This window comes from the organism of the source record quoted next, unplaced genomic scaffold (assembly GCF_019419815.1).
Source record: "Pyrus x bretschneideri cultivar Hongxiangsu unplaced genomic scaffold, Pyrus_bretschneideri_v1 Contig90, whole genome shotgun sequence".
NCBI lineage: Eukaryota > Viridiplantae > Streptophyta > Magnoliopsida > Rosales > Rosaceae > Pyrus > Pyrus x bretschneideri.
In genome coordinates this window covers 1,118,708-1,134,152 of record NW_025999832.1, presented here as the reverse complement: position 1 = coordinate 1,134,152, position 15,445 = coordinate 1,118,708, and the positions used below count along the sequence as shown (strand labels likewise).

Genomic DNA, 15,445 nt, shown 5'->3' with positions numbered 1-15,445 from the left:
CTTATCAGTTGCCTCCATGAGCTAATCGTGGAAAACCTAAAGTACATTATAAGCCTGATATACATGCCAAAGCCAAGTATCCTATCCATAATTATGTGTCTACTCATCGTTTGTCTAAACCATATGCATCTTACATATGTTAGTTATATAATGTATAAGTTCCAACAAAATTACAGGATGCTTTGTCTGACCCTAAGTAGGTTAATGTCATGAATGTTGAGATGGAAGCTTTAGAAAAGAATTCCACTTGCCAAACGGAAAGAAAGATGTTGGATGTAGATGGGTGTTCACTATTAAGCATAAAGCAGATGGTTCTATTGACCGGTAAAAAGCCAGATTAGTTACTAAAGGTTATACTCAAACCTATGGGGTGGATTATTAGGAGACTTTTCCTCATATTGCTAAACTTAATATTGTGCATGTTCTTCTGTCCTTAGCAACAAATCAGGATTGGCCCCTATTGCAGTTTGATGTTAAAAATGTTTCCGTTCATGGTGATCTCAAGGAGGAAGTTTATATGGATCTCTTACCTAGTATCAAAATATCTCTTGAAAAAGGTTTTGTGTGCAGATTGCGAAAGGCTTTGTATGGTTTGAAACAATCTCTTAGAGCATGGTTTGGGAGGTTTACAAGTTCAATGAAGAAGTTTGCGTATGTCCAGAGTCATTCAGATCATACTTTATTTCTATTGAATTTAAGATGAAAGAATTTGGTGAATTGAATTATTTTCTTGGAATCAAGGTTACACGATCCAAGCATGGTATTTTTCTGTCTCAACGGAAGTATGTTCTTGATTTGTTAGCTAAAACAGGTATGTTAGACTACAAACCTGTTGATACTCCAATTGAGCAGAATCATCATCTAGGCTTATTTCTGAATCAAGTTTCTACTCACAAGGAATGGTATCAAAGGCTTGTGAAGAGATTAATTTATTTGTCTCACACTCGCCTTGACATTGCTTATGCAATTAGTGTGGTAAGTCAATTTATACACTCACCTAGTAAAGCTCAAATGGATGCAGTAATCTATATTTTGAGGTACTTGAAGATAGCTCTTGGCAGAGACTTGGTGTTCTCCAAGAATGATCATTTGAATGTCGAGGGGTATACAGATGCAGATTGGACAGGTTCTATTATTGATCAGCGATCTGCATCTGGATACTTTACGTTTATGGGTGGTAATCTAGTTACTTGGAGAAGTAAGAAACAAAAAGTGGTGGCTATGTCAAGTGCTGAAGCTGAGATTTGTGGTATGTCTCATGGTATATATGAGTTGTTGTGCTTGAAAAAAATTGTTGAGAGATCTTGGATTTAAACCCAAGGATGCTATGAAACGCCATTGTGATAACAAGGCTGCTATTGAGATTGCTCATAATCCAATGCAACTTGATTGAACAAATGAAGAGATTGGACATTTCATCAAGGAAAAATTGGATGTTGGAATTATTATGTTTCCATTTGTGGGACCTAAAAATCAACTCACCAATGTGATAACTAAGGCTGTCTATAATAGTGTGTTTTCCAACTTGCTAGAAGACAAAGTGAGAGAGAGATTTTGGAGAAAGAGATAAGGATGCAATTTGGTAGAAGAGGTTATGACTAGTGATCGATATTTATAAGGATGGGGGATGAAATGAAGTTTACTCATTTTCTCATTGGGAAAGGTTTCTTAATATTTCATGAAAAGAAATATTAATTTGTTGCTGTGTGAAAATAAGGGAGGCTCAGGCAAACTTTCTTTTCTTTTCAGGGAATAAAAGCTTTCTAAATATAATTTAAGTAACACCTTGAAAAATAACAATTTGTTGTAGCCTATTTTATCTGACAAGAAGAAGGGGGTCGACAGCAAGGGTAGAGAAAGATGAAAGATGTGTTTGTAGAATCGTAGGGGAATTGTGTATTGAAGATGTGTTATCCCCCTTACGAAGTGCCTTTATTTATAGTAGTAAAAGGAGAGAAAAAATCCTTCATCCCCAAGGAATACAAGTCCATATAGGAAAGAATAACTAGAATCAAATCTAATCTAGGATTTACACAATCACACTTAAAATAGGAAAGTTCACAACACTCCCCTTTGAGTGTGTAAATACTTAAGGTAGTTTCAACATCATGCAGAAGTTGAGGAAGTCGACTCGTCGGCACTGATTCTAAGGAACAACGCTTATTCTTAATAAGGTAGGAACTTGCATAAAGAAGTAAGTCCCATTAAAAAAACCCTAAGGTTATGGCAAAAACCTGAGTAGGGCCAAAATCCATAGTCTAAGGAAAAATGCGTGAGAAATGTAAAGTCAAAAGAAACATCTACGAGACGTTATCAGGGATATAACCAGCCCAAGGTGGGTGCCTCATTAAAACCCAATTAGGAAGCAAAAACCTAGTGGGAAAAATGCTCCTAATCGTAGGAAAAAGAGTACATTAAGATCAAGCAAGTATCTTCAGGTTACTCCCCTTCAGTTTGACACAATTCCAAAGGGAAATAGCAATGTTACAATTTAGAAAGTTTACGCATACCAATTCCTTGAACAAGCTTCTGAAATGTCGCCTTCAGTAGTGATTTAGTGAAGAGGTCGGCCAGATTGTCTTGTGAACGGATTTGCATAACTTTAATCTTCTGATACTCTTCTTGTTGATGTGATTGTCTTGTGAACGGATTTGCATAATTTTAATCTTCTGATACTCTTCTTGTTGATGTGAAAAGAAGAACTTCAGTGTAATGTGCTTGGTGTTGTCTCCTTTGATGTAACCTTTCTTGAGTTGTTTGATGCATGTTGCGTTGTCTTCAAAGATCCTCATAGGGACATCTACGGCAGGGTAGAGATCGCAGGAGCTTCGAATATGGCACACTACTACTCTCAACCAAAAGCATTCCTGAGTTACTTCATGTAAGTTGAGAATTTTAGCATGGTTAGACGAAGTGGCAACTAAGGTCTATTTAGTTGACCCCCAAGAGATTGCGGTGCCTTCAAGGGTAAAGACATAACATGTTTGAGAACGCACCTTGTGCCGATTAGACAAGTATCATGCTTCAGCATTGATAGGGATTTTACCACCTGCAAAAGTAGGGATAAAAATACTTAAAAATACTTGCAAGAGAACAAGGTAGTTGTAGTATAAACAGCTCAAGTAAGGTCGTTTTCCATAGGGATTGAATGAATAATTTATGTAAATATCAAATCTTAATTAATTATTTGAAAACAAAGATTTGAAGAGGTTGGTTTTGAATTTAAAAATAATAAAAACGAATTTAATTAAAAAGGTTAAAGAAATTAGCAAATTAAAGAAAACAAAGGAAAAAGTTTTGAAAACCAAATTGTAAAAGCCTAGGGTTCCGCCATACCCTTAACAATCCTACGTAGTTCTTCTAATTCCTTATGAGTTACACATGCATATTTTGAAGGTTAGGTTTTCCTAAAGTATGCCCTACCCCCAATATAGAACGTATATCTAACATGAAACCCTTTTGTGGCGTCCAGATCGAATGTGAACATGCAAGACTCATTAAGTTTTGTGAAAACCTTTTGAAAAGCCATGTAACTCCTAAGACATGTCGTTCATTCTAAGTAGTTACACATGTTAACCACAAGAAACCTTAGTCAATTTTATGGACAGCCCTCCGCCAAAATTGCATCCAATTACTTATCTAAACATCATAATAGTAGCTAAGCATTAAGATATAGAGATAGTTTAGAGCACAATGATTAATAATTCAAAGTATGCATTTATAATATCATAAGCAATTAAATAAAAACTACATATTCATGCTAAGGCTCAAGGCATCATCCTAGCAAACGAAACTAGTTACTAACAACCATAAAACAAATTATTATTAAAAATATGGATAGAAAACACCTTGAAAATAAACTTGAATCGTTAAAAGCTCTCCAAAGCCAAAGTATTGTGTTTTCCCCCTTCTCTTAACCTAACGGCTAAAAAACCTTATTTATACTACTACAAAATAAAATCCTACCTTGAAAATGCTTTAGAAGAAAACTAGGAAACATAATTAAATGATAAAACAGAAAATAAAAGGTTTCCTATTTGAACTATAATTCGGAGTTCACAGAAAATCACATTTTTGACTGACCAAATCAACTCCGATTTGGTCCCAAAAGGTCTCTTTTTAAAACTGAAGACATCCCCTACAAATTCTCAGCAGTAATCTTCCTCAAAATACACCATCTTGAACTCCAAAATACCCAAAACATCCAGAAACGTCAATCTGGGAAAGTTGTGCGCTGGGCCTTAATTTCATCGTCACAGTCAAACGACTTGGTAGAAAAATCTAGAATTTTGATACAATCATCTTGAAAGGCACACGAACATCAACCAATTAGAATTGCTCCAAATTCATCCATTTGAATACTTTTTGCTCCAAAGGAATTCGAATGTCCTACATTGAAAATATATAACAAAGTATCAAAATTCTACCAAAATAACTAATAAATTAATACTAAGATTAGGGTAAAATATATGGTATAATATCGCCTCATCAGGCATAACCAACAAGGTGAGAATCGACTCGAGAAGCAGAGGGTGCAGCATCACTCGAGGATCCGTAGGGATAGAACAAACCCAAATCCGTAGTACCCTTAAGGTAATGGAAGATGTCTTTCATGCCGGTCCAGTGTCTGCATGTTGATGCATTACTCTATCTTGTCAAAAGATTAATGGCGAATGAGATGCTGGGTTTAGTGCATTGAGCTAAGTACAATAAAGTGCCTATTGCACTTAGATAAGAAACTTCAGGCTCTAAAATCTCTTCATCATCCTCTTTCGAACGGAAGGGATCTCATTTTGCATTTAGTGATCGAATGACCATAGGAGTACTCGAAGGCTTCACTTTATCCTCGTTAAAGTGGCACAACAGCTTCTGGGTGTAGTTCATTTGATGTTCAAAGATTCCATCCAAACGATGCTCTATCTTGAGACCGAGATAGTATGGAGTCATACCTAGATCTTTCATATCAAATTATCGACATATACTACAACTATCGCAAAATCGGAATGTGACTTCTTAATGAACACACAAGGGCATAGTTCGTTGTTCACATATCCCTGACTAGTCAAATACTTACTAAGACAGTTATACCACATGGTTCGGGATTTCTTCAAACCGTAAAGTGAACGCCTCAGCCGAATTGAGAACGTGTTCCAGGGTTTAGAAATATTTGATCTAATCAATGTAAGTCCTTTGGGAACTTTCATATAGATTTCCATATCAAGATCCCCATAAAGATACATAGTTACTACAGTCATCAGTTGCATATTCAGTTTTTCAGAAACTACCAAACTGATAAGGTACCAAAAAGTAATCACATCCATAACGGGTGAATAAATTTCATCATAGTCAATCCTGGAGTGTTGTGATAAGCCTTGTGAAACAAGACGAGCTTTGTAACACACAATTTTTTCTTCTCATTACGCTTCCGAATGAAAACCCACTTGTCGCCAATGGGCTTGACATGTGGAGGAGTATGAGCTACAAGTCCAAACACCTTACATTTTGCAAGTGAATCGAGTTCGACTTAGATTGCTTGTTTCTAGTTTAACGAATCGGTTCCACGTTGACATTCATTAACGGAACGCGGTTCAATGTCATCGCTCAACATGATTTCAGTAGCTACTACATATGTTAATGCATCATCAACGATCATCTCATTTCTACACCACACATCATCTAAGCTAGCATGAAAGACCGAAATCTCATGATTCTCGAAATGAGGATTCGTCTCTTCAAGGACGTTTCCATAATCTAGAATTTCCTCATGAGTTAGATAAAATGAGTAAGCGACGGTCAAACGGTAGGCTCTTCAGGGGCCTGTGCCATGTGTTTCCTCTTTCGGTGGTGTGAATCCTTTTAACCAAGAGGTCTGCCATGCTTATGTATATGGGTAGATGATTGGCTAGCTGCTAATGTACGTGGATCACCAAGATTGGCATCCCGAGCCTCTAGGAGGGAAATCCTTCATACATTTGGTACATCCATCTTTGCAGGTGTATTCGCAGCTGGAATATGTGATCTTGTCACACGCATTAGATTAGTGAAAGCATCTGGCATGCTCTGAGCTATGCTCTGAAGATCTAATATGCACTGCACTTCAATTTCAGGCTGAGCGGTTCAGGGATTTAAATGAGACAAAGTGGAAGTCGTCCACGATAATTCATGTCGTTGTTCAGGAAAGTTGACGTTCTTATCTCCCCCTAACGACGAGAAGACTGCCTCATAAAAGTGACAATCCACAAAACGAGCGATAAACAGATCGCCTGTCAAAGGTTTTAAGTAACGAATAATCAAAAGAGAATCATATCCGACATAGATTCCCATCCTTCACTGAGGCCCCATTTTTGTACGTAAAGGCGGCAATATTGGCACATAGACCGCACAACCAAAAACACTTAGATGCAATATGTCGGGTTTGAATCCAGTAACCAACTGAAGAGCACTATACGGTTGCACCACAACAGGCCTTAGGCAGACCAACATGGCTACATACAATATTGCATAGCCCTAAGTAGCGATCGAGAGCTTGGTACGTATGACCAACGATCGAGCAATCATTTGTAAGTGCTTAATAAATGCCTCTTCCAGGCCCTTCTGGGTGTGAACATGGGGTACAGGATGTTCAACTTCAACCCCAACCGACATGCAATAGTCATCAAAAGTTTTAGATGTGAATTATCTAACATTATCCAATCGAATAGATTTGATTGGATAATCATAGTGGTGAGCCCTGAACTTGATAATCTGAGCCAATAGTTTGGAGAATACAGTGTTCCTTGTGGACAACAAGCACACGTGTAACCAACGTGTGGAAGCGTCTACCAAAACCATAAAATATCTAAATGGTCTGCATGGAGGGTGAATCGGTCCACAAATGTCCCCCTGAATCTATTGTAGAAAAATGGGAAGATTCGAACGAATCTTGCCATAAGAAGGCTAAGTAATAAGCTTTCCCATATAACATGTTTGACATGCGATTCCTTGAATCGAACCTAAACTTCGGGTTAGTGGATGCCCGTGTAATGATTTAAGGATACGGCTTATAGCTATTCGTCCAGGATGTCCCAAACAATCATGCCAAAGTGTAATTTCATACGTGGTCCCAGAGGTAGGGCCGGCCATATAGTGGCTTTCTATGCGGCATATTGTCGTAGTATACAGACCACTCGGGATACGCTTCATCTTCTTTAGAATACGCTTCCGGCCATATTCGCAGGAAGTTATGCACATAAATTCAACTCCATTTTCTACATGAGTTTCAGCGTGGTAATTGTTATCTCTAATGTCCTTAAAGCTCAACAACGTTCTTCCGGAAGGTGGAGAATAAAAAGACTCATCAATGGTCAAAATTGTACCATTAGACAACATTATATGTGCCTTACCGTATCCTTCGATCAAGTTGGATAGGCCTGAGAGGGTTGTCAGACGTGCATTCTTAGGTACGAAGTTAGTGAAATAGATGCGTTCATGCAAAACAATGTGCGTGGTTGCATTATCTGCCTGAGAACTAACTTCCCCACTAGTCATACCTAGAATGAAAAATTAATTTAAATCAATCACATGCATAAAAGTTCTAAAAACAAATATCCATTCAAAATAATTTTAAGTATTCAAGGACGGAAATTAATTAAAACTTAATATCCAAAAAATGAATCACCTGCAAATAATCCAAACATAAAGGAAAATTGTTCAAAATTTAATCAAAAACAAAGGAGGGGTTAAGCCACTACTGTGGAATTCGGCCCCGTGGTCTTATTTCAACTAAAAAATAAGTCTATGTCTAAGATTTTAATCTTCCATAGGTGTGATAGCCACTTGAAAGTCAGAAACCTCCATCTTTGTACTCTCTTGATCATCCACTTACACAAAGTTTGATTCAAACTTCTTACGACGAGAATGATATTTAGCTACAACCTTCTGGTGAGCTTAGCAAACACGGGACCAATGGTCCTTTGAACCACAACGATAGCACATATTCGCATCCATAGTTTTAGGTGCATTGCCCTTATTCTTGAAGTTTTGGGGCCTTGGGAGCCAGGTTTAGGCGTTCATTGGTGTTTCCTCCCTTAAATGGGCCTTGACTCTGTTGGCCTTGGTGGGATGGCTTCTGGCTATCGCTATTATGCCTCTTTTGGCATTTTGGGCATTGATTTGTGCTATAATATGCTTCAAGCATAGCAGTCGCCCCAATAGGTCGGGCTTGATGATTCTTCATCAACATCTGGTTCTGCTTTTCAATGAGAAGTAATACAGAGATCAAATCCAAGAACTTAGTGAACTTCAAAGCTCTATATTGTTGCTGCAGGACAATATTAGTAGCAGAGAATGTCGAATAGGTCTTCTCCAGGAGATCGTCTTCAGTCAAGGTTTCATTACAAAACTTGAGAAGTGATCAAATTCGACAAACTTCATAATTATATTCATTCACAGACTTAAAGTCTTGGAAGCGCAAATGCTGCTAGTCATATCTTACTTCAGGCAAGAAGATGTCCTTTGGGTGATCAAAGCGATCAGCCAAAGTGACCCATAGTGCTCGTGGATCCTGCTCAGCAAGATATTCAGTTTGCAAGGCATCGTGGATATGTCTTCAAATGAAGATCATAACGGTGGCTTTCTCAGCCAACAAGGTTGTCCATCTCATCTTCAATGGCAAGATGCAAATTCTTTGCAATGAGGTGGAGCTTCACATCTTGGACCCACTTGAGGTAGTTCCTTCCAGAAACATCCAATGTGGTGAAATTAAGTTTGTTCAAATTCCACATGTTCCTATCACAAAATAAAGGGCAAGATGTGATTTGTGGAATGGAGAAAAATAATCAATCCATTCACATATGAGTAAAACATTCAGGTTTTCAAACAAGGCATGTTTATAGAAATTTTAGGTTTCGAAATAATTATGAACTTCAGGTTCATATGTTCCTACAGACAAACGCAAATATACACAAATATATACACAGAAATATGCAACAAGAAAATATGCAGATAGAACTTCAGGTCTACAATTATAATTGAATTAATTATTTAGACTTCGGGCCAAATTTGAAATGTGGGTGAAAAAGTATAAAACCCATTGGGCCTAAAAATAATTAGGCAATTAAACTCGAGGCTCAAATTAAGGCCTAAGCCCACAGGTGGGCTAGGTAATCAAAGACGTGTAGCCTAAGCCCAAAAATTGGGTTGGCTTGTGCTCGGCTGGGCTACTGGCCCAAACAGAGAGGGCATGGATCAGGTGCAGTGGTGATACGGGACACCAAAGTCGCGTGGGTTGGTGTCGGGAATTGGGCCGAGCCATGTTCGCGGACCGCTGCAGGCGGGCCCTAAAATTTTTATTTTATTTTATTTTTTTGTTTATATAGTAGGGTTGGGCTCGGAAAAACAAACCCAAACTAGGGTTGACTTGGACCAAGAAGTCTTAGCAAAGCTAGGAGGTGTCGCCCGAGAAGGTGACTAGCTCCGCCACTGCAGGTGGCCAATTCTTAGACGGGGTGACTTGGGGCACCCTTGTTGGGTGTTTTTTTACCACAATTACAAATCGAAGATAGGGAAATCTCAACGATTCAACCAAATCCCTAGAAATTAAAATCAGAATTTTGAGAAATTCGATGAGATTCGAAGGAATCTTCAACCATGGGGCACCGTGGACGATCTTCAAGTCATCAGAGAGGTAGCCGAGATAGCTGGGCATGGCTGCAGGTCATGCAGCACGGTGGTTGAAGGGCGGCGACACCTTCTGGGTGTCGGGTTCTAGGTTTTAGGCTAGGAGCAAAAGCTCCAGTCTGGGTTCTTGGCTCAAGGGCCCATCTACATAGATGGGTGATAAAGGTCACGGGTTCAAAAAAACCCCTAGGTTTCCCAATTGCAAAATTTTTTTTTTTTTTCAATTCAATTCAAATATTTTAATGCATGTATATATATATATTTGATGCAATTCATGGCAAATATCAAATTCACATAATTCAACAATTATGAATATAATGCATACACAATTTATGTAGAATCTAAAATTCGAAAAACATAAAGTTGGGTCATGCATTATGGTGAATGTTCATGCTATCAAGGCTGCAAAAATATCGAGCTAAAAACCATTGTTTTGGAAGAACCTGATTGCATGATGATATGGATGAACTGGTTTGATGCGGAAAAAGCTTCAACGTCAGATTCCTAAGCTTAACGGTAGAAGTGTGTTGATAACGTGTTGTAGCCTATTTTATCTGACAAGGAGAAGAGGGCTGGCAGCAAGGGTAGAGAAAGAGGAGAGATGTGATTGTAGAATCGTAGGGGAATTGTGTATTGAGGATTTGTTATTCCCCTGCGTAGTGCCTTTATTTATAGTAGTAAAAGGAGAAAATAAATCCTTCATCCCCAAGGAATACAAGTCCATATAGGAAAGAATAACTATAATCAAACCTAATTTAGAATTTACACAATCACACTTAAACTAGGAAAGTTCACAACACAATTGAAATTATTAAATAGAATTTGAATTAATTTGCAGTCCAACAAAATTTGAATTAATTTGCAGTCCAACAAAATTTGAATTAGTTTTTTATTTTATGTGATATTTTTTGTGAATATGGAACTTGGTAACGGGGGATGTGACATCCCACATCGTCCAGGGGAGTGATCCTTATATGTATATTTCCATCCCTACTTAGCACGAGGCCTTTTGGGAGCTCACTGGCGTCGGGTTCCATCGAAACTCCAAAGTTAAGCGAGTAGCACGCGAAAGCACTCCAAGGATGGGTGACCCATCGGGAAGTTCTCATGTGAGTTCCCAGAAACAAAACCGTGAGGGCGTGGTCAGGGCCCAAAGCGGACAATATCATGCTACAGTGGTGGAGCGGGCACGGGAAGTGGTCCCCCCGGGATGTGACAAGGGAAGTTGAATCCAAGACAATTATGACATTGATCCAACAAAATTTGTTGGTACTTGGTTTCCAAGTCCCCTAATGATTAGAATAAAGTTGGTTTTGTAAATAATTATCATATTATCGCCATCCCAAACAATATAGAATAATCCAAATAAAATTGGGAAATTTGTTTAGTCAAAATTGTGACTCTTTAAGAAAATGGAAAATTGGGAAGTTTGTTAGCACATGTAAATTAAGTGCCTTGTTCATTAACAAGTAGCTTGGCATTTACGTCACAAACCAAACCTACTGAGCATCAAATTAACCTGACCGACTTTCGATATTGCCTAAAACCCTAAACCACTCATTCCCAGTCCCTTTATTCAGAATCATTAGCTTATTTCTTGTGAAGCAAACAAACAACTTAGATTGTTCGAGTGAACAGAAGAGAGGAATGGTGAAAACAAAAGCGGAAGAAGAAACTTAGAGCATGTGCAATCATGGAGAGCGCTGGTTGAGAGGAGCCTTGATTGGAAAAGGAGGATTTGGTTCGGTTTTTCTTGCTACTCCAGATAAACGTAAAAGGGGTCTCTTGACTGGCAATTTTCCTGCATTGATGGCCGTGAAATTGGCAGAGCCCTCTGCTTCAGAGCCCATTTAGCATGAGGCAGAGGTTCTCTTTGAGATTAAGGGGTGCTCTTTTATCAGCGAGTGGTTTGGCGAAGAAATCACAACCACCAAAAAGGGCGACAAGGTCCACAACTTGCTATTAGAATATGCCGCTGGAGGAACCCTTGATGGTCTTATCCAAAGATCCAATGGCCATGGATTACCTGAAGCTCATGTTAAAGCATACACACCGTCCATTCCGGAAGAGGTTATACATATTCACAAGTGTGGTTATGTTCACTGCGATCTGAAACCCGAGAATATTTTGCTTGTGCCTTCCACTACAACTTCTACTGTCGTAGCAAAGATTGCAGATTTCGGATTGTCTAAGAGAAGCAAGGAGAAATACAGTGGATGGAGAGGCACTCCTAGGTATCTATCCATTGAAGCTTTAAAAGATATCAAGCAAGATGAGTCCTCTGACATAGTCTCTTGGTTGTATAGTGTTTGAGATGCTAGCGGGTAAGTTGCCCTGGGAGTTGTAGCCAGGTTGTAGTGATCATGTCGATATACTCGATGTGGCAATGTTGGATCATCTGCGTACTTCAAGAATTGCTGCTGAAATCTCATATGTGGTCAGGGATTTTCTAGAGAGTTGCCTTGCCATGAAACCTGGGAGAAGATTAACTGCTGAGGAACTCCTGTCTCATCCGTAGCGCAGCTGCACCCAAAAAAACAGGTCATGTCAGGGTAAAGGTGGTTAACTCAGCCTTAGGTCAAGCATATGGCGTCTGTTGCTTCAAACCGAGTGCAAAATACCACGCAAGCACTGCGATTGTTCCTAGAATTTAGCCTGCCCCTGGTTTTGGTATACGATCTGGAGTGTAGAATCATGAAGTTGCTATTTGATGTGATAAATTCAGTACAAGTCTGTTAGAGGTTGATTGTTGTTATATCTTTTAACTGTAAAGTGCATTAATCGTTTCAAGTTTAGAAGCACACAATTGTACATAACGATTCAAACTTCAATCCAAAAATATGTTTAATTTTTTATAAATTATAGCATTCAGATTGCTTTTTTTGGCTTGCTTAGATCCTAATTTTTTCAATTTGATGCAGCCTAAATCCAAGTTTAACTTAAATACTTTGTACTGTGGACTTACAAGTGAATGTCCAAATATGCTTCATAAAATTATCCGTTTTTTCCTAAACATCATTATTTGAATTGATTTCGTATTATAAAAGACATAATTGTACAAAAACGATTCAAATTTCTGTTTAACTTTGCACTGTAGCCGTACCACTCGATCAACGTTGCAATTAATCTTTGTATTTCTCTGTTTGGTCACGCCACTGATTGCTGAGAGAATGTGATATAGTGTGTGACTTAAATCTTGGGAGTGCCATTACAATTACTTCCTCATAGAATTGTTCTTTTGTAAGTCATTGGGACATGCAGGTGATAAGGTACAAGTTATCCGTCTCTGAATTCTTGATAGTTAAACCGAATATCGTTAGAGTCTAGCCCTTCAACCAAATTTTATGCTTATGTTGTCAAGAAAATGTGAAGAAGAAACAACTCGAAAATCCTTTAAATAGTAATTTGTTTAATTTTGGGGAAACCTTAGCCATGCCTCATGAACTTTGTACCTTGCACATTGCCTTCTAATTTGTGAATTAGTTTTGAGTGCTCAAACTTCAATTCAAGCCAATGCCCATAAAACCTTAAGTGCTGTCACAATTTTTTGTTACTTTCCATAGGTTCTTAAAGGCGTAAGGGGTGGAACCAATCCGACCAACTTGATAAATTGGCCAATCTGAACTGTAATGATTGGTTTGGTTTGGTTTTGAACCCTAGTGAATTAACCAAAAATTAGAATTGGTTTGATTATGACTCTGAGTTTTTGTAAATAGTCAAACTAAGTACTTACATATTTATATTAGTTTATTTTAGACGCTTAATCTTTCTATTGGCTAAAAATTAGATAAAGATGTTTTTGGTTACTAACCAAACATTAAGGGTGTGCTGGTCTACTACCCAGAGAGCATTGGGCGTGCTCGGTACGACTTCACACAGTAGTGAAATAGATTGTAACATTTGTACGGCCCGTTTAAGGTTTTTTTTTTTTTTGTTTTTTTTAATTCTATTTAATTATTTGTAGAAACGGATTAAGTGAGATTAGTTCTTCGTCAACAGTCTTATGCGAGGCATTAACCTTCTCCCAAAGGAGAAAGGACCGTTGCACCCAAAAACCTCCCGCCCATCCTCCCTCTACTAGATTTTATTAATAATATGAAGAAGAAGAAAAGAAAAGAAAAACAAGCAGAGGGACTAAGCCAATACCTACTAAAAACAATTAACGAAAATGATATGGTCTAGTTTAAGACTTCTTCAGCTTCAACCACCTGAAATTGATTTCCAATAATTTCGCTGCTCATATTTCATTGCCAAAATCCACTTCCACAACAACAATTTGCTCCTCATGACCTCGAAAGGAAAAATGGAAGGCCGCCACAGTCATCAACAAAATCGGGTACCAAATCCCACTGTGTAAAACTACTATTCATTGCACCAAAATTAGCAAAAGCATCCGCCAAACAATTCCCTTCCCTAAAAATATGCGAAAAACGCAAGTGTAAGTGAACAATATGCCATAAACAATTTGCCCAAGAAACTTTAAGAAACCATGGAACATCCATGGAGTGAGTTGATAGTAGGCTAATGACATGCATAGAATCTATCTCTAACCAAATGTTATGCCATTTTTTATCCCATGCAATCTGAATTGCCTCGATCACAGCCACAATCTCCGTAACAACTGCACTTGGATAAGAAGACGAGGAGGCAAACACTCCTAAAAAAAGACCATTGGAATCACGAAAAAAACCACCACTACCCACATGACCATTCTGTTTACAAGACCTGTCTATGTTAATCTTAATCCACCTAACATGAGGCAGACGCCAAAACAAAAGCACAAAACTAAAAGCATCCAAAGAAAAGGATGAAATTCTTAACATGGAGAATATGGGAATCGATACACAACCAGTGAAAGAAGAAAAAGAAATAGAAGTTGATTTCCTCCAATGCCATAAAAGACGACGTTGGGGTGCAACAATACTAAATTTTTTGTTCTCAAACCAAATTTGATTCCTTTCATGCCAAAGCCACCAAAAGAACCATCAAAAATATGAGAACCACCAAAAGAACCAAAGTTTCTGAACAAATGGGGAGAAAGATGAGACCAAAGAACCATCAAAAATATCTTCAATGAAATGCCAAAGAGCATAAGGCTTGCCAAAATGAATGAAAATCCATTTCCATAGAGCATCTGTTTGAGGACAATGCAAAAGAAGATGGCCACAAGATTCCCCAGCATTCTAACAAAAAGCACAATAAGAAGCCAAAGCGACACCTTATCTTTATCCCCTCTCGCCTTATGGGTCACATAAATACGGGCCCTCTAACCAACACATTGCCTTCCACCACTACATTCACGTCGCCTTCGCGTTGCTGTTGTCACGTCACATATAGTCCTTTCTTTTTTTCTCTTGGCCTCCCCCTTCTCCTCCTCTCCTTCTTCTTGGTTAGGACTAGGCTGACAATATCTAAACTATTTATTAATAAAATATTCTTTATTAATAAAAAAATGTTTGAGAAGACAATTTTGTTATATGACACGGTCCCGATCCCGATATCCCCAAATACCAGAATAGGCACGTGCTGGCCGACACCCAAGGGTGACAATGGCATTTTAACATGCATACAAACAAAATATGTAATGAGAAAGAAATGCACCAATGCAGAATCGTGTTTAGAGCATACAACTAATCAAAAGTAATGTGAAAGAATTATTATAAAAAGTATGAAAAAGGGAGTGGGTCCTACACAAGGAAGGCTCAAAGATACCGATACAAAAGTGCCTTGATGCCGGGATTAAATGCCTCAATTCTAACTCCTGAAGGGGGCGCAAAACAAATGGTGA

General features: G+C 38.3%; 1 pseudogene; it reads left to right on the top strand.

The window, feature by feature from the left end:
• The first annotated feature begins 11,340 nt into the window (after nucleotides 1–11,340).
• On the top strand, nucleotides 11,341–12,374 carry LOC125473647 (annotated as a pseudogene).
• The last annotated feature ends 3,071 nt before the right edge of the window (nucleotides 12,375–15,445 follow it).